This window comes from Pristis pectinata, chromosome 2 (assembly GCF_009764475.1).
Source record: "Pristis pectinata isolate sPriPec2 chromosome 2, sPriPec2.1.pri, whole genome shotgun sequence".
Classification (NCBI taxonomy): Eukaryota; Metazoa; Chordata; class Chondrichthyes; order Rhinopristiformes; family Pristidae; genus Pristis; species Pristis pectinata.
This window is the reverse complement of record NC_067406.1, coordinates 30,340,535-30,358,729: the sequence shown is the minus strand read 5'-3', so window position 1 is coordinate 30,358,729 and position 18,195 is coordinate 30,340,535. Positions and strand designations below refer to the sequence as shown.

Genomic DNA, 18,195 nt, shown 5'->3' with positions numbered 1-18,195 from the left:
ACTGATGAAATGATGTCGAGATGTTTCCATTGGTGGGAGATTCTTAAACACGGGGACAGAGTTACAAGATTATTCAGTGGTCATTTAAAACATCTTGCAGAGGGTGGTGAATTTCTGGAATTCTCTAGATGGGAGATTCTTTAGCCGAGATTATTGGGGGGTATTTAAAGAGGAAGTAGAATAATTTCTGAAAGATCAGGGAACCAAGGGCTCTGGGAACTGGTACAGAAGAAAAAAAATGAGGCTAGGGCAGACCAGCCATGATGATATTGAATGGGAGGATGCTTTGAGGGACTGACTGTTCTGCTCCTGCTCCTATTTCCTTATGTTCTTAAGATATGTCATTGAACCTCCCACATGGTGCCTTAATGACTACTGACCAGTGGCTCTGACATCCACCATCATGAAGTGCTTTGAGAGGCTGGTGATGGCACGCATCAAATCCAGCCTCCCAGACAATCTCGACCCAGTGTAATTCGCCTATCACCAAAACAAGTCTACAGCGGATGCCATCTCCCTGGCCCTACACTCAGCTCTGGAGCATCTGGACAGTAAAGATACCTACGTTAGACTATTGGTTATTGATTACAGCTCTGCCTTCAATACTATAATTCCAAGCAAACTCGTCAGCAAACTCCAAGACCTGGGACTCAACACCTCCCTCTGTAACTGGATCCTTGACTTTCTGACCAACAGACCGCAATCAGGGAGGATTCGGCAGCAATACCTCCAGCACGATTATTCTCAACACTGGTGTCCCACAAGGCTGCATCCTCAGCCCTCTACTCTACTCCCTTATATACTCATGACTGTGTGGCCAGATTCTGCTCTAACTCCATCTACAAGTTTGCAGATGATACCACCATGGTAGGCCATATCTCAAACAACGATGAGTCGGGGTACAGGAAGGAGATAGAGAGCTTAGTGGCATGGTGTCATGACAACAACCTTTCCCTCAATGTCAACAAAACAAAAGAGATGATCATTGACTTCAGGAAAGGTGGTGTACATGCACCTGTCTACATCAATGGTGCTGAGGTCAGAGGGTTGAGAGCTTCAAGTTCCTGGGAGTAAACATCACCAATAGCTTGTCCTGGTCCAACCACGTAAATGCCATGGCCAAGAAAGCTCACCAGTGTCCCTACTTCCTCAGGAGGCTAAAGAAATTCAGTATGTCCCCTATGACTCTTACCAACTTTTATCAATGCACGATAGAAAGCATCATATCTGGATGTATCACGGCTTGGTACAGCAACTACTCTGCCCAGGACCGCAAGAAACTGCAGAGTTGTGGGCACAACCCAACGCGTCACGGAAACCAGCCTCCCCTCCTTGGACTCTGTCTTTACCTCTTGCTGCCTTGGTGAAGCAGCCAGCATAATCAAAGACCCCACCCACCCAGGTCATTCTCTCTTCTCTCCTCTTCCATCGGGTAGAAGATTCAGGAGCCTGAGGGCACATACCACCAGGCTTAAGGACAACTTCTCTCCCACTGTTATAAGACTATTGAATGGTTCCCTTATACAATGAGATGGACTCTTGACCTCACAATCTACCTTGTTGTGACCTTGCATCTTATTGTCTACCTGCACTGCACTTCCTCTGTAGCTGTGACACTTTGTACTGTTATTGTTTTTACCTGTACTACCTCAATGCACTCTGTACTAACTCAATGTAACTGCACTGTGTAATGAATTGACCTGTACGATTGGTATGCAAGACAAGTTTTTCACTGTACCTCGGTACAAGGGACAATAATAAACCAATACCAATACCAAGCAGAGTCTTTCTCCCATTTATGAGATCTGGATATTGCTGGCAAGGATAACATTTATTGTCTATATCCAATTTAACCCTGAACTATGTGGCTGCAAGCCCATTTCAGAGGGCTAAATTGGTAGGTCCAGAGTCACATACAGATTAGACCAGGTAAGGATGGCAGACTTCCTACCCTAAAGGACACCAGCCCACAAAAAAAAATTCAAGTGATATCAAACTGTTGGATATAGTAAAATCTGTACTTTCTGCTATAATTTTATACATATATTGACAAAGTGGATTTGTATTGTGATGTAGATTATTTTCTTTCAAAGATAGCATTTTAATCAATAATTCAAATTATGAATGAATGCAACTTCCTTTCTAAGAGAGAAATTCGAGCACAGTAAAATACACTTTTTAGTTAAGTCAGAGAACATACAGCTGTGCAGCATGGAAAACAGGCTCTTCAGCCCAACTCAGCCACGTCAACCAAGTTGCCTAACTGAGATAGTCAGGGGAGAAAAGTCTAAGCTTATCCAGCCTCTCCTTATAACTCAAACCCTCTAGTCCCAGTAACATCTTCGTAAGTTGTTCTTGCACCCTTTCCAGTTTAACAACATCCTTCCTATAGCAGGGTAACCAGAACTGTACACAATACTCTAAATGTGGCCTTACCAATGTCTTGTACAGCTGTAACATGACGTCCCAACTCCTGTAGTCAATATCCAGCTCAATGAAGGCAAGTGTGTTAAATGCCTTCTTCATCACCCTGTCTACCTGTGTCGCCATTTTCAAGGAACTATGTACCTGCAGCTCTAGGTCTCTCTGTTCTACAACACACCCCAGGGCCCTACTATTTACTATGTTAGTCCTGCCCTGGTTTGTCTTACCAAAATGCAACACCTCGCATTTATCTGAATTAAACTCCACCTGCCATTACTTGGCTCACTGGCCTAGTTAATCAAGATCCCACTGTAATCTTAGATAACCTTCTTCAGTGTCCATTATACCACCAATTAGTGTCATTCACAAACTTACTAACGATGCCACCAATATTCTCATCTAAGTCGTTAATATAAATGATGAACAACAGTGGACCCAGCACCGATCCCTATGGCACACTGTTGGTCACAGGCCTCCAGTCTGAAGAACAAGCCTCTACCACCACCTTCTGTCTCTTACCATTAAGCCAATTTTGTATCCAATTGGCTAGTTCGCCCTGGATCCCCTGTGATTTAACCTTCCAGACCAGCTTACATGCAGTACCTTGTCAAAGGCCTTGCTAAAGTCCATGCAGGTAATGTCTACTGGACTGCCTCATCTATATTCTTAGTCACCTCTTCAAAAAACTCAGTTATATTCATGAGACATGAATTCCCATACACAAAGCCATGCTAACTATCCCTAATCAGTCCTTGCCTTTCCAAATGCACATAGATCCTGTCTCTCAGAATCTCCTTCAATAACTTACCCACTGCTGACATCTGTAGTTCCCATGAATATACAATGATGTAAGCAAGGGTCATGCTTATTTATTGTTCATTTTAACTAAAACAATAATGTTTCCTGTTATTGTATAAATGGTTAAGCTCTCTCAAATAATTCTGAAGTAATAACAGTAATAGGACAGATATTAACCTATTTAGTGCTTCCTTTTTTATTAATGAAATGTGATGCTCCATTACAGTACCCTGAATGCAAGAAGATTTAAAATAAGAGCAATTGTCCAATTGACTAATAGTTGCTGTATAAACCAATAACAATGGTTTAAAGCTCATATTCTTACATCAAATGCATCTAAATAAAACAGGAAGTGCAGAAAAATAGACCAAATAGATCACTACTACTGCCTTTTCTATCCCAAGGTCCATAATTTTGTGTGTATATGTATGTATATATGTGCGTGTGTGTGTGTGTGTGTGTGTGTGTGTGTGTGTGTGTGTGTGTGTATATTTTTTTTCACTAAAAAAGTCAACAATACTATTTATTCCACAGTATCAGGAAATACTAGGATTCCAAAGAACTCTATTTACCAATGCAAACCTTGATATGTAAGTTGCTACGGTACTTAACCACAAATTGAGTATTTAACAAAAGTTTGATCATATTCTTCACGCAAATATGAGGATATGCGCAAAGTACAATAATAAACCAATACCAATGAATGCTGCTTGAAAGCATATCCTCCAATTCCAATACCATGTTAGGTGAGTTCACTACTCATAATAGAAAATATTTTAAGAAACTATGCATAAAAATGGTCTTAATATTCCTGTAATAAAGATACACCAGACTCTGGATGCAGTTCCAAATTTATCAATGTTGCACAAACATTATTGACCTTAACCATTTTCATTTTCCTCAGTGTTTGTTCTATCCATTCAGGCACCATGAGGCAATTATACTTGAAACATTAATTTGGTTCAGAGTTTGCATTTCAAATGGAAAAAAAATTCATTCACTTGCACAAACTCGATAATGTACAAATTATATCAATATTTCAAAGCCATTCAGGGGAAGGTGCTGTCTATTGATACGGAAGATTTACCATTTACATGTATTGTTCCCTCAAAAAATTGGATAAATATAACCCTGGCCAATTGCTGCCTTATTAACCTACTCCCAAACATCAGTAAGGTGATGAAATAAGTCATCAAGAGTGTTACTATGCAAGATCTGTTCATAGACACACAATTCAGGTTCTGTCATTGCTATCTTGGTATGGTGTCAAGAAATCCTAGCAAATGTTTTGTGTTCAAGGAGAAACTTTTCAGGGTTTTGAGTTACACCTCACACACAGGATAATTGTAATTGTCAGAAGCCGAACATCACTTCTGCAAAACACCTTCAGAGTTCCTCAGTGAATTGTCTTCACATCTAATCATCATCAGCTTCTTCACCAATAAATTTACCTCAGTCCTAAGGTCAAATAAAGGAATATTGTTGATGATTTATTTGTGTTTGGCTCCATTCACAACCATTAGCATAGTTTAGCATGGACTTTCTAATGGTAAGAGTTGTGAATGGAGCCATGCAGAACTTGGGCAACTTTTTGGCTTGGGATAACAGTGATTAAAGACCAGCTTAGGGCAACTCTAAACCAATTTGCACCATAATTCCTTCAGAAAAAAATGTCAAAATATAATGTATTTTAAAATAATTCTTTTTGTTTATACTTTAAAACTCCCTGTTTCCACATTAATCTTAAGTTCTGATCTTCTTACACTGAAAGATGTTTAAAAATATTAATCAAACATTGTATTCTTTACTTTCTGGTTTGCTGACCATAAGAGTTTCTCAATATGATTGGCTGCTCAGCTAGCACGATGACATTCCTGTTTCTGGACATCACAGATTCCTTGAAATTGATGCCAGAAGGCAGCTAACAGCTAAAGGGGGGGGGGGGGGGGGGGGGGGTGGTTAGATTCTCACTGGCTACTGTCTGAGACTAAACCAGATGTTTACCTGTGCCATGTTAATGACTATTTCTGTCCATTGGCACAATATTGGCTGAATCTGGTCTTGCCTCAATTCATTTATTGTGCTAACCCTCCGTTATGCTTTTGTTACCTTCAAACACAGCTACTTCAACACACTCTTCGCTGACCTTCCTTGTTCTACTCCACCCTAAACCTGAGTTAAAATAAAAAAAATGCCACTTATATCCTAAATTCATATGGAATTCCATTCATTTATCATCCTTGTGCTTGATGACTAACATCGGCTACCAGTTAAGCAAAACATCAGTTTTTAAAATTTACATCACCATAGTCTCACCTTCCCTTTGGAATTCTATCCTAGAGAGTTGTGGAAGCTCAGTCATTGACTGCATTCAAAAGTGAGATCTGGATATTAGAGGAATCAAGGGATATGGGGATATAGCAGGAACTTGGTGTGGAGTAGAGGATCAGTCACGACCTTGATGAATAGCAGAGCAGGCTCGAGGGGCCTTGGGTTCTATCTCTCTAATCTCCTCCAGTTCTATAACCCTTCAAAATATACTTGATGCTGCAATTCTGGCCTTTTAAATGTTCTTTGAATTTAATTGCTTCACCACTGGCAGCAGTGCCTTCAGCAACCAAGGCCCTGTGATCTGGAATTCTCTCCTAAAACCTTTTTGCCTCTCTTTTCTTCTTTAAAGTGCTGCTTAAAATCAATCTGCCTAATACTTCATGTGTTATCAAATGAAAAAAATGACATCAGGCCACTCCTGTGAAGCAGCACATGATGATTTTCTTCATTTTGGCAGCTGTTGTTTGTATTTGGGTTCTTTAGAGGTTGGAGGTGAACACCATCATGTCAAAGCTGACCACTAAAACCTAGAGCACCAATATTTTTAATGAGAACTTGGACTGTAAATATGTAAATTTGCAGGGGAATTATGAGCAGACCTACTGAAACCAGGATGCTATTTGAGATATTAGCAAACATCTGTTCCAGGCCACAAGTGATAATGGCCAGAGACCTGCAAAGAGATCAACTGTGAGATGATCTGTGTCACATCATAAAAAATAAATCTGGCAGAAACTTTTAAATTATGCATATAGCATTAAATGCAGAAATCCAAAAATTGCTGAGGGTGAATCCCTGCTGCTCTCGCACTGGGATAGTTTTCTTTGATTTGTGGAATCAGTAAACTGATAAGACCTTCACTGTTTGCAAGCCATTCACTCAAAATGCTCTGAAAACATTAAAGCTTGTTGAGCAAGCTTTTTTTAAAATGGTATTCTAACCCATAATTACTGTTTACAACTGCTGTTCAGCCAGTTTGTTGACACAGCACTTGCCTGGATGCTAAGGATCACAATGAACCATTATTAGTCACCAACTGAAATGGGAAGAGGGGAAATTTACATTGCATAGTTCACTAGATTCCCACAACCTAGCTCTTTTAATATTCCAAGTAGCCATGCAGGATGTCCGTATTATACATAATGTTGTTTAAATCAGAAGCCCAAGTATTTATAGCAACACAGACGAGGAATCAATTCCCTTGCTGACAGGGTGAAAATAGAATGCAATCACAGGAAATCTGAAACAAATGCAGAGAAAGCTGGAAGCACTCAGCAGGTCAGGCAGCATCTGTGGAAATATATCTTTCCACAAATACTGCCCGACCTACTGAGAGCTTATAGCAATTTCTGCTTTTATTTCAAGATACAAATTGATCTTGATGTTGTTTCTTTTGTGTGCAATCGTAAGATGAAAAAGGGCAAGTTAAAAAAAACTCTACAGAACAGACGAAAACAATGAGCCTCTGCAAGAGTATAGATTGGATGCTGTAAAAGTAGAGATGAATTGCTGCCTTGTATGGAATTGTTTATAGCAGCTTGTGCATCAAATGGAAGAATAACATAATCACATTTTTGGACCTACAACCCCAAAAATGGGCAGTTTGAAAAAAGCAACAGCATATAAAGAATTTGAACACGTCAATGCATTAGAAAACATAGTATGCCAGAGGGATAACCCAAAGATGGAACTGGCAGGTTAAACAGTAACTTTCTTTTTCATTTGCAGTATCTGGGTTCAGATCCAGTATACATGACTTATGTCTGACTGCAAGAAGAATGTGCAACTGGATTATTTACTGGACAGGATGTTTAGCCTTCATGACACCATATCCCAGCAATATTGAGAGAAATACCAGGGGGTTCCAGGGAAAATTAGTAGCAGGCGCCTAGAAACAAAGCAAAATAAGGCAGCACTGAAGGAAATCAATTTAAATACAAAGAATGCCTATTTTAAGCCTTGTACATATTGGGACCAGATGAGTGGGCACCATGGTCGGCATGGACTCAGTTGGGCCGAAGGGCCTGTATCCGTGCTGTATGATTCTATGACTCTAAAGTACAAATTAAAAAGTGCAACTTATTCTTCCTGCATCCTTCCAAATTCTCTCTCAGAGCACAGTGGCAGAAGAGATAGTTCCACTTTCTATCGCCTCACAGCTGCAGCAAACCCAGGATTGACCATGACGCTCAGAGCTGTCTGCATGGAGTTTGCACATTCTTCCTGTGACCATGTGGATTTCCCCTGGGTGTTCAGATTTCTTCCCACCTCCCAAAGACATGCTGGCTCATATGTTCATTAGCTAGTGTAAATTTCCCCTTGTGTAGCTGGGTGGTCAGAGAATCAAACAGAGTTAAGGGGCATATGAAACAGAATGGGTTACATGGGAATAAGTGGGAGAAAGGGATGATGGGATTGCTCTGAGAGCTGGCATGGACTCAACAGACCTCCTTCTATGTCATTAGAAAATAGAAAACATGAAGCCAAATGACTGGACTTACAGATCATGCACCAGGCCCAATCTGGTGCAGGACCTGAGAGTAGTTTCCCCAGAAACTGCTGGGGAATCTCAGCAAAATCACGTTCCACAGAGAGACCAATAGTAAAGCATATTTGATACCTAGCCAAAAGACTTGGGATTTGCTAATTTGTGTAGAAGTCCTGAAACTTACCAATACTTGACTTGAGAAATGTCTATGCTCAAACTCAGCAAAATCTGGACACTTCATAGCTGGCAGATATATACTTGGCTTCCAGTTTGCCAATTTACTGTGCTCTTATCATTGATTTTTTTTAGGAAAGAGAGAAATATCAACAAAACCTATCCAAGGATAACATATTCATCAAATTTTTAAGGATGTAGGTAAGTGCTTGGATATAGTAATGCACTAGCACAAAATTTACAGATTATTCACTGACATGTAGTTATTTTAGCTAACCAAACAGTTTCACATATTTTATGAATATAAACCGACAGATATTTTTTAATCACCACCTTTCTACCATTATACATCATACTTTATTGAAGATAATCGAAGAAGGAAGGAAGTCTAAGAACCTTTAAATGAGAGAAGCAATCCATTCTTGAAGTGTGCACATCATATTGCTACGTCCTTGGCTGCGAGGATAAACACTCACTCAGTCATGCCAATACTGCAGGAAAATTGCTCTCTTGCCTACAGGCAAGAATGGTTTAAGTGAGCATGATTTTTCCTTTAGGCTGATTCTGCATAACCAACTTGACACCACAAGGCATAACTATCTATATAAAATACACACTGCTATTGAGAAATCTGCCAAGCAGGACATGGTGATCAGGACAGTGTTCTCCGATAGGACATAAAACACTTAACTGTTTACAGCACATTAGCTTTGAAAGACAGTCATAGCATAAATTTTTGGTTGAATGCATAAATAATGAGAATGATTCACAATGAAACATTACTCACCATTTAACACTATAATGGGGCAGATTTCTACCCCAAAACCAGTGCATATGCCAGGACTTGCCTGTATTTCTCAGTGGTAGCACCAAAGTTCAGCATTGCTGCAAGCTTAAACTGGTGATAGCACCTTTAGCCCTGTCACCTATGTTGTTGGCTGTCCTGCACTGGAGAAGTCTGGTATGAAGTTATTAGCTGTCAGCTATAAAATCTGCTTGTTGAGCCTACACCAAAGTAGTCCCTTTAAAATGAATGGGAGAAATAGATGGCCTGGAATAAGGCTAACAGACCATTTGATGTTTTAATTCAGGTGGTTCTAATGTTTTAAGTCTTTAATTCGTGTCTGTGTGTTTGGTCATTTGGTCATTGCCACTAGCATTGGTCTTTTCAGTTTTTTTAAATGACTTTAATTTTTAACATTTTTTAAACAGATTTTCAACATTTGTGAACATCCAAAATATTCGTAATAATTCAGTAACAGCGACAGCTTTGACAGCCAATGAGCTTGGGGGAGAGGCCTCTTAGTGCTATGTGAATGCAACCAACTGGTGTGCTGTGCAGAGAACACCCAAGGTCAGGATTGAACCTAGGTCTCTTAAGCTGTGAGGCAGTAGCACAAACTGCTGCACCACTCTGTCACCCCACTTGCCAACGTCAACTCAATGGCCTAATGGCGTCCTTCCCTGTCATAAGAAAAATCTGATCTACTAACCTGACTGAATATTTTGAGAGGTAACAGAGAAAGCTGGTAAAGTGATTTCAATAGATACCATCAATATGGATTTCCAGAAGATTCTTGAAGTTCCATGAAAATGGTTAGTCAACAATACTCAAGTATATGGAATTCATTGGTCACTAGCAGCATGGATAGGAAATTGCCATGAAGCAGAACATAGTGGGAAATGGTAGTCTTGGACAATGGTACAGAGTAGTTTTCCCCAGGGATCAGTACTGGGACTCAAATTCCTTTTAATATATATTAATGATTTTGACTTGATAAAATTTCCAAATGACACAAATCTTGGAAGTGTGGTATACCATAAGGAAGAGAGATATATGGCCAATAGGTGACTCCAGACCCACAGAGTTGTGGTTGATCCTTAAATTTGTTGTTCACCCTTAAATTTCTTCTGAAATAGACTTGCCATCCACTCTTTTCAAGGGCAATTAGAGACTTGCCAGTGATGCCCACATTCTTGAATGAACGAATAAATAAAAGATTACAAGATACTTAGCCTAGCTGAAAGCACAGTGGCAGTTGGAATTTAACAGAGGAGTATGAAAGGACAAACTTTGACAAAAAGATGACAAACATGGATTAAATGACATAAATTTAAACAGTATGCTGGAACAGATGGACCTGGATGTACATGACCATACATTATAGGAACTGGAAGGGCATGTTGTGAGAGTGGTTAGTAAAACTTATGAGATTCTGGGATTCATAGATAGACACAAGGAAGTTACACAGACCTATATAAAATAACAGTTAGATCATAATGACAGCACTGCATCAAATTTTGGTCACTGCACTTCAGGAAGGATGCGAAGATCCTACAAAGACAGAGTACAGCAAAGATTTACTAATACATTACCAATGATGAGGGATTTCAGCTGCAACAGTGAAATGTAGAATCTGGGGATGTTCCTATTGGAACAAAGAAGAATGAGTGTAGATTTGATTGAGGTGTACAGGGTTATATTTGTTCAGTTAGGACACATAGATGGAAGCTGTTATTATAAGCAGATGATTCAATCACCAGAGATACAGATGTAAAATTTTGAGTATAAGATACAAGTGAATGTGAGGAAAACCTTTACTCTGGGAGTAGTTAGAATATGAATTTCAGTGCCAGTAAGAGTAGTGAAGCAGAGTCAGTGCCTTTAAAAGAGAATTGGTAAGTACTTGCAAGAGAATTGGAAAGCACTTGCGAGAGAATAGTCTACAAGACTATAGGGTAAGAACAGGAGAATGGGACTGACAGGAAGCCACCACAGAATCGACAGGCCAAACAGCTCCCTCCTGCACAGTAACAATTCTGTGATTCTATGGTCAAGGTATTTTAGACCACCAAGCGAGCTTACAGATATTTAAATGTTATGGGAATGCATGCTGTACTGAGAGAACAGTCCAATGAATTATTGACCAGAAGGGACCATGAGTATTAAGGGCTGTTCATTATGCTTTATAATAATTATTTAAATAGGAGTAAACCACTCATCTTAAGCAGATGACAATTCCAGTGGCATAATATCTAACCCAGGAAAAAAAACAATTATGTTAGTTTTTCCAATGGCCAAGATTTAATGTGCTGAAATTGGAAAACAGGGAAAAAATTAATATTTGTGCATAAATAATTTTCAAGCAACCACATATAAATATAATTTACAATTTAAAATATAGGACATGCTTTGTTATAATGGAAACACATTAAAAGATGGTTTTTGAATCAGCTGTAATCAAATAAAATTTTTATAGTCTTTTGTAACTAGTTTTTGGTAAAACTTGTGTTTATATAGCTAAAGAAACATTTAGTTCAGAAATTATGTAACTACTTGAAGTATAAATTGTGTTTCATGATGACACTGATCTATATTTTCTCTATGCTTACAAAGATACTCAAACAATTTGATGCCTCATCTTTTACACTGCAAGGCACATCAAAACATGATGGTAGTTGTTAATATTTTAAAACCTTACTGCTCTCTTGGACCCAAACTCCCACAGAGAATTAAGATCAATATTTTTTTCTTGTCATCTGTGTTTCTATTTCAAATCTGAAAAATTACTCTGAATATTTACTAAAAAATTGCCTTTATGTTTATGAACTCATTAAAATCCCTTATGAAGCTTTGCTTAAATCGCAGAATCCTGCATGTAGTTCACAAATATCATGGCGTTGAGATTCCAATCAGTGATAACAACCTTGATTCTTAGGTGCCAGTAAGAGTAGTGAAGCAGTGCCTTTAAAAGAGAATTGGTAAGCACCTGCAAGAGAATTGGTTCCTTGATTTCATCTCCTCAGTTACTGGATAATAATGAGATTTTAAAAAAAACACTATTTAATACACATATTAATTATCTGGTCTTCAGTTACTAGTTTTATGTTGGTGTTTCATTTTCCTTCTAAAACTGCTGTCTTAGCAACAAGGTTGTTAGCATTTTTCAAACAGTACACAATATGCAATGTTTACTCTTACTGCATCTGATCATGTGCTCTTTTCAAGAATTTTCATGAAGTTCTGTTTTCATTTATTAAATCTTATTTAAGACAAAGATACAAAAGTAACTCATTTTCGTCCAACAAGCAGAAAATTATTTAAATGCGTTTACTTTTAATAATCTGACAACTATTTATGAATGCTAACTGCATAAAACCATATAACATTGTACCATATACATTGCAGGTGCTTGTACCTTGTTCCAAGTCAGGCTTTATCAGCACCTCAGTTTTCAAGAATGAAATAGATTTTCTTTTAAATTTACAAGTTACTCAGCATACATAATGAAATGAAAAGGATTCTCACTAAACAACTTAATACTCACAGCATAAGTAACAAAATAGAAAGGATTTTTACCAAATGTTCTACAATTAGATTTGTTAATCCATTATCAGAACTGTACAGAGCTTAAAATACTCAGCAGCTCAGTACAGAATCACTATTTGGGGACTCCAGAGAGTTAACTCCATGTGATAAAAGGCTCGACAAAGCAATTTTGACTGCACAGCCACGATGTGATGTGCACTGAATACTAGAAAAGGAGTGGGAACTGCTGTTCTTTCAACCCACACAATTTGCACATGGCTTATCAATAGCCTTAGTGCTGAATATAGAACTCAAGTCTATTTGGCTTTCAGTCAATTAAGCTTTAAGCTGTCAGCAAACAAGACTTTTAAGTTAATTTTGAATCACTGAGAATCAAGTTGAAGGTTGTGAAAGGGCGCATGCACACACAGACATGAAAAAAGACAGTTTAATTGCCATGAACAGCCATTGTGTGTTGTGATAGGTCTATTGAATCTTTGCTAATCTATTTATCAAAAGTGTAACTGAATGGTTAGTTAAGTTCAACTATGCGTCAATCTTTAATTTTTTTTAACTAATAATGGAAATTAGAGAAGAAATATACTTCTAAAATTTACTGTTCAATTCTAAATCAGTTAAGTTGATAAATAAGTTTCTACATAATATTTTCATTCTCAATATCTGTTAGACGTTAATTAAAATATTGAACAAAAATAAACAAAGGCTTATAACATAGAACATAGAACAAAGACAGTACAGCACAGAACAGGCCCTTCGGCCCACAATGTTGTGCCGACATAGATATTGCCTCCTACCTAAAGAATGCCCATATCCCCCTGTTTTCCTCTCATTCATGTGCCCATCCAAGCCCCTCTTAAAAGCCCCCAATGAATTTGCCTCCTCCATCCTATCAGGCAACACATTCTAGGCATCCACCACTCTCTCAGTAAAATGTTCCAACTATTTTAATGTACATTGTGACAATTGGAATAGGTTTAAGGACAGCTAGCATCTGTTCTTAGGCATTATAGTATTCCGTTTAAGGATATGAGTAAAAATAATCCATAATGTTATGAGATTTTATTTCTACTGTACAGGATTGTAAGGTGTAGTTCAAGCAAATACACAAAATGTCATGCAATTATGAGCAGCCAAATCATTATTAAAATCACAAAACCTGTACTTCCTGGTTACATATACGTAAATTAAAATTGTAATATAGAGAACATAGAACATACAGCACAGGATCAGGCCCTTTGGCTAATGATGTCTGTGCCAACCATATGAATTTTAACTAATTCCATCTGCCTTCACATGGTCTATATCCTTCCATTCCCTGCCTGTTCATGTGCCTGTCTAAATACCTCTCAAACATTACTTTAATATCTGCTTTCACTATTTCCACTGGCAGCACATTACAGACACTTACCACTCTCTGTGTAAAAAAAAAATTGCCTTGTAAATCTCCTTTAAACTTTCCCCCTTTCACCTTAAAACTATGCACTATAGTATTTGACATTTCCACCCTGGGAAAAAGACTATCTACACTATCTATGCCTCTCATAATTTTATATACTTCTATCAGAGGCCATCAGCCTTCAATGCTCCAGAGAAAACAATCCAAGTTTGTCCAACCTCTCCTTATGGCTAGTATTCTCCAGTCCAGAGAACATCCTGGTGAACCTCTTCTACACCCTCTCCAAAGCTTCCACATCCTTCCTGTAAAGTGGCAACCAGAACTGCACCCAATATTCCAAATGTGGCCTAACCATAGTTTTATACAGCTGCAACATGACTTCCTGACTTTTATATTCAACACTCGACCAAGAAAGGCAAGTATGCCATATGCCTTCTTTACCATCCTATATACTTGTGTTGCCACTTTCAGGGTGCTATGGGCTTGCACCCCGAGATTCCTCTGTACACCAATATCCCTAAGGGTCCTGCTGGATACTGGATACTTTCCTCTTACATTTGACCTCCCAAGTGCAATACCTTGCATTTGTCCAGATTAGACTCCATCTGCCATTTCTCTGCCCACATTTCCAATTGGTCTATATCCTGCTGAATCATTCGACAACCTTCCTCACGATCCACAACTCTGCCTATTTTTGTGTCATCTGCAAATTTATTAATCAGCCCATGTACATTTTCATCCAAAACATTTATATATATAAAACAAACAACACAGGACCCAGATATGATCCTTGTGGAACACCATTGGTCACAGACCTTCAGTCAGGATACATCCCCTCCGCCAGTACACTGTCTTGTATAGGCCAAGGTAATTTTGAATCCAATCTCCATGGATCCCATGTGCCTTAATCTTCTGGATCAGCCTACCATGAGGGTCAAAAGCTTTACTAAAGTCCATGTATACAAAACCCACTGCCCTACCTTATCAATCATCTCCTCAAAAAACTCAATCAAGTTTGTAAGATATGACTTCCTCCGCACAAAGCCATGCTGACTGTCCCTAATAAGTTTATGCATTTTGAAAATTTGAATACTTAAAATCTGAATATTAATGTGAGTCTCTCCAGTTCCCCAGTACCTCATTTCTCACAAAGTTCTTCCTTTTCAGCCTCCCCAAGGGCATGACCACCTTCCGAAAATGTGGTGCCCAAAACTGACATATATAATAATTTATTATATTTTAATTGTAACTTCATTTTATTGCACTGTGTCATATATTTAGCGAAAGATCTCTTAACATGCTTATCAATTTATTCTGCCATCTTCAAACGTTTGTGTAGATGAACATCCAGGCTTCTCTTTTCTGCACTCCATTTAATTTATATTGCCTCCCTTCATTTTCCCTTCCAAAATGGAACACATATACATTGAATCTCAACTTGCTGTTTCTGTGCAGTTCATTTCCTCAATTTTATTATCACCTTGCTCAATGTTATCCTACATTTCTAGGCTTTGTGTTGTCATCAGACACTAAAAATATGCCCCTATGTTCAAGTCTAGATCAATGAAGTACATAAGAACATCGTACTTCAAATACATCTCCTTGGAGAGTGACACCATATGCTTCTCTCCAATTTGATAAATAATCTTCAAACAGCTGCATTTGCCATCACTGAGCTGATTTTATATTCTTACTTTAATCCCTCACCCTGGTTGGTGAAAGTCTATTGTGTGGCACATTATCAAAAGGTTAATTTAATAAAAGTGTGTTCATTTGGTTCACAAAATCCTTCCTAACCTGATCTACTTCTAAAAGAAGCTGAATACATTAAATACAACACAAAAATTAAACAGAACCAACCTTCAAATTACTGACAACCACTAAAATACTGGCCAAGAAGTCCGGTTCAACTGTGCATAATGGCCCAAATTTATACATCTGCCAACTCTGATTTGTTACTTGATTAAGTACCAAAGGACTGTCAGGTTTTACATACATCCCGAGAACAAGATTCAGAGAGCTTCATGCAAAAGTCTGGGGTGAGTTATTCATCTTTACTTTCAGGAAGTAAGGAGGTATGGACTGACAATCAAAATGAAAGGAAACTGGGGAGAAAATACATATAAGTAAAAGACAGATATCTGTTGTAGTCCTGGATAGATGGAAAGGTTAAAACTGAACTTGTTTTTAGATTTTGTTTTTCATTTTGTGGTTGACAATGAATAATGAACAAGATAATTAAATGGCAAAGAACTTGGCATCTTCTATAATTAGCGTGGATCCTTTTTGCACAGGTTGCCTAGGAGGTGCCAACAATAAATGTAAAATCATGAAGTAAGGTTGCTGCTGGAAATATTGTTAAATCAGCTTTTCGGCTCAGAAATAGCATTCACCTCTGGAATCAAAAGATCCTGGTTTCAGAACACTTAACCAGATAATGGACTGGCCTTATTCCATGCAGTATTACTCCATGACTCTAATTCAGTAGTTGAGAGCATCCCTAATGGAGGAAATGTTGCATTGTTGGAGATGTTTTCACACATGTTAAAGCCAGGCTTGCTCAAGTGGTAGTAAAAGATTCTGCAGCATTATTTGAAGAGCATATCACCTATGTAACATTGCCAAAGCACAGGAATATAGGTATAGCAGTTTATTCAGCCCCTTAAACTGTCCTTCAACTAGATCAGTGATATATATATATTGATATATAGATATATATAAACCCTAATCTCCCTTTGTTCCAGACACTTTAATAAATTATCTTACAACAGCCTTTGGAAGGAACTGGGTTCCTAACTTCCACAACCTCTGTAAAGATGTGTTTGCTGGCATCATCCTGAAAAGACACAGAAACATTTTAGAATGTCCCCGGGTCCTGAAAGTTACCACGTAAATGCAAGTGCCTTGCTTGTTTCAATTTTCTGAATGATCATTCATCAAATTTGCTGCTTTGTGCGGTCAGGGTGTTCATTCAGAACTTGAATTCTTCTTTGCCTATAGCTATGCTTACATTATTTTGGAATTTTTCTGGAATTATTGAATTGCATTATTTAAGTAAATGGTTACAACATTTGTTGAAGCAAACAGTCTACTGTTTCGTAAGTGTTACTATATAGCATGCACAACTTTGCATTCTCCACTGCTTAATTAAGTAGCTGGAGAATGCAAATTAAGTAGCTTAAAAATTGTAGTTTCACTTCAGGGAGCTGCTAATTTTTATTAACTATTCAAGATTTAGTATCAAAACTTAAATGAAAGACGAAATCAAATAAGGAACTCGGCAGGACATTATTAACACAGGCATAGAAAGGAAGTGGATGAAGTGTAAAGATCAGATGCATTAAGGAGGAAGCAAGATATAGATAGAAATAGCTTTAACATGCGTAAAGAACTGTTTCACCTATACTTGGGTGTCCTTCTATCCTGAGCTCCAATTTATTCATCACTACATGTTGGACTAAACCCAAAATTATAAACATGTCAGGTTCCATGTACACCTTTAGAAACACCTCTAACAAAACAGCAATTAGAGTCGAGTCTTATATCGTGGAAACAGGCTTTTCAGCCCACCACATCTGCGCTGACCATCAAGCTCCCTTCTGCACAGATTTCATTTCACTTATCACATCCCCATCAACTTCCTGCCTGCTTGCCACCCCTCCAGAGTCTCCTGCTGTCCACCTACACTGTAGCCAATTGATCCACCAAACAACACATTGGCATGTAGAAGGGAAACCCATCCAATCACAGGGAAAACATGCAAACTCCATAAAGCTGTGCCACTGTGCTGCTCTCAACAAAGTCACCTCACTTAACGTTTCCATAAAGTGCAATAGTATTGATGAGCAGAAATTTCCTTCAATTGAACACAGTAAAGACTAAAGATGTTGCATTTGATGCCCACCAGAAGCTCTACTCCCTGGTCATTCCAGTTTATCCTTAGTCACTGTCCAAGGCCTCAGCATTCTATCTGATCACAGTTGAGCTTCTAACTTCAAATCTTCTCCAAAGACATTACTGTATAGCTTCACCCCCATAACAATGCTTCAGCTCACCTTTTGTTGAATCCATGCCAAGCTTCTTGTTATTATCTTCAGATATGAATTCCATTTGCCATCGTCCCATATAAAACTCTATTGCCCATGTCCTTACACTATAAAAAGGTACCAAATGACGAATGATTCTATTTACAATTAACCTCCACTGAGAACTACCATGGCTCTTTGTCCAGCAATGCACTAATACTAAAATTCT

At 38.3% G+C, this 18,195-nt stretch overlaps 1 protein-coding gene across 4 annotated transcripts in view; it reads right to left on the bottom strand.

Annotated features, from left to right (window-relative positions):
• Window positions 1–18,195, bottom strand: part of LOC127567567 (WD repeat-containing protein 7) — a 499,658-nt gene that overhangs the window by 235,366 nt on the left and 246,097 nt on the right. The gene's annotated exons all lie outside the window — the stretch shown is intronic.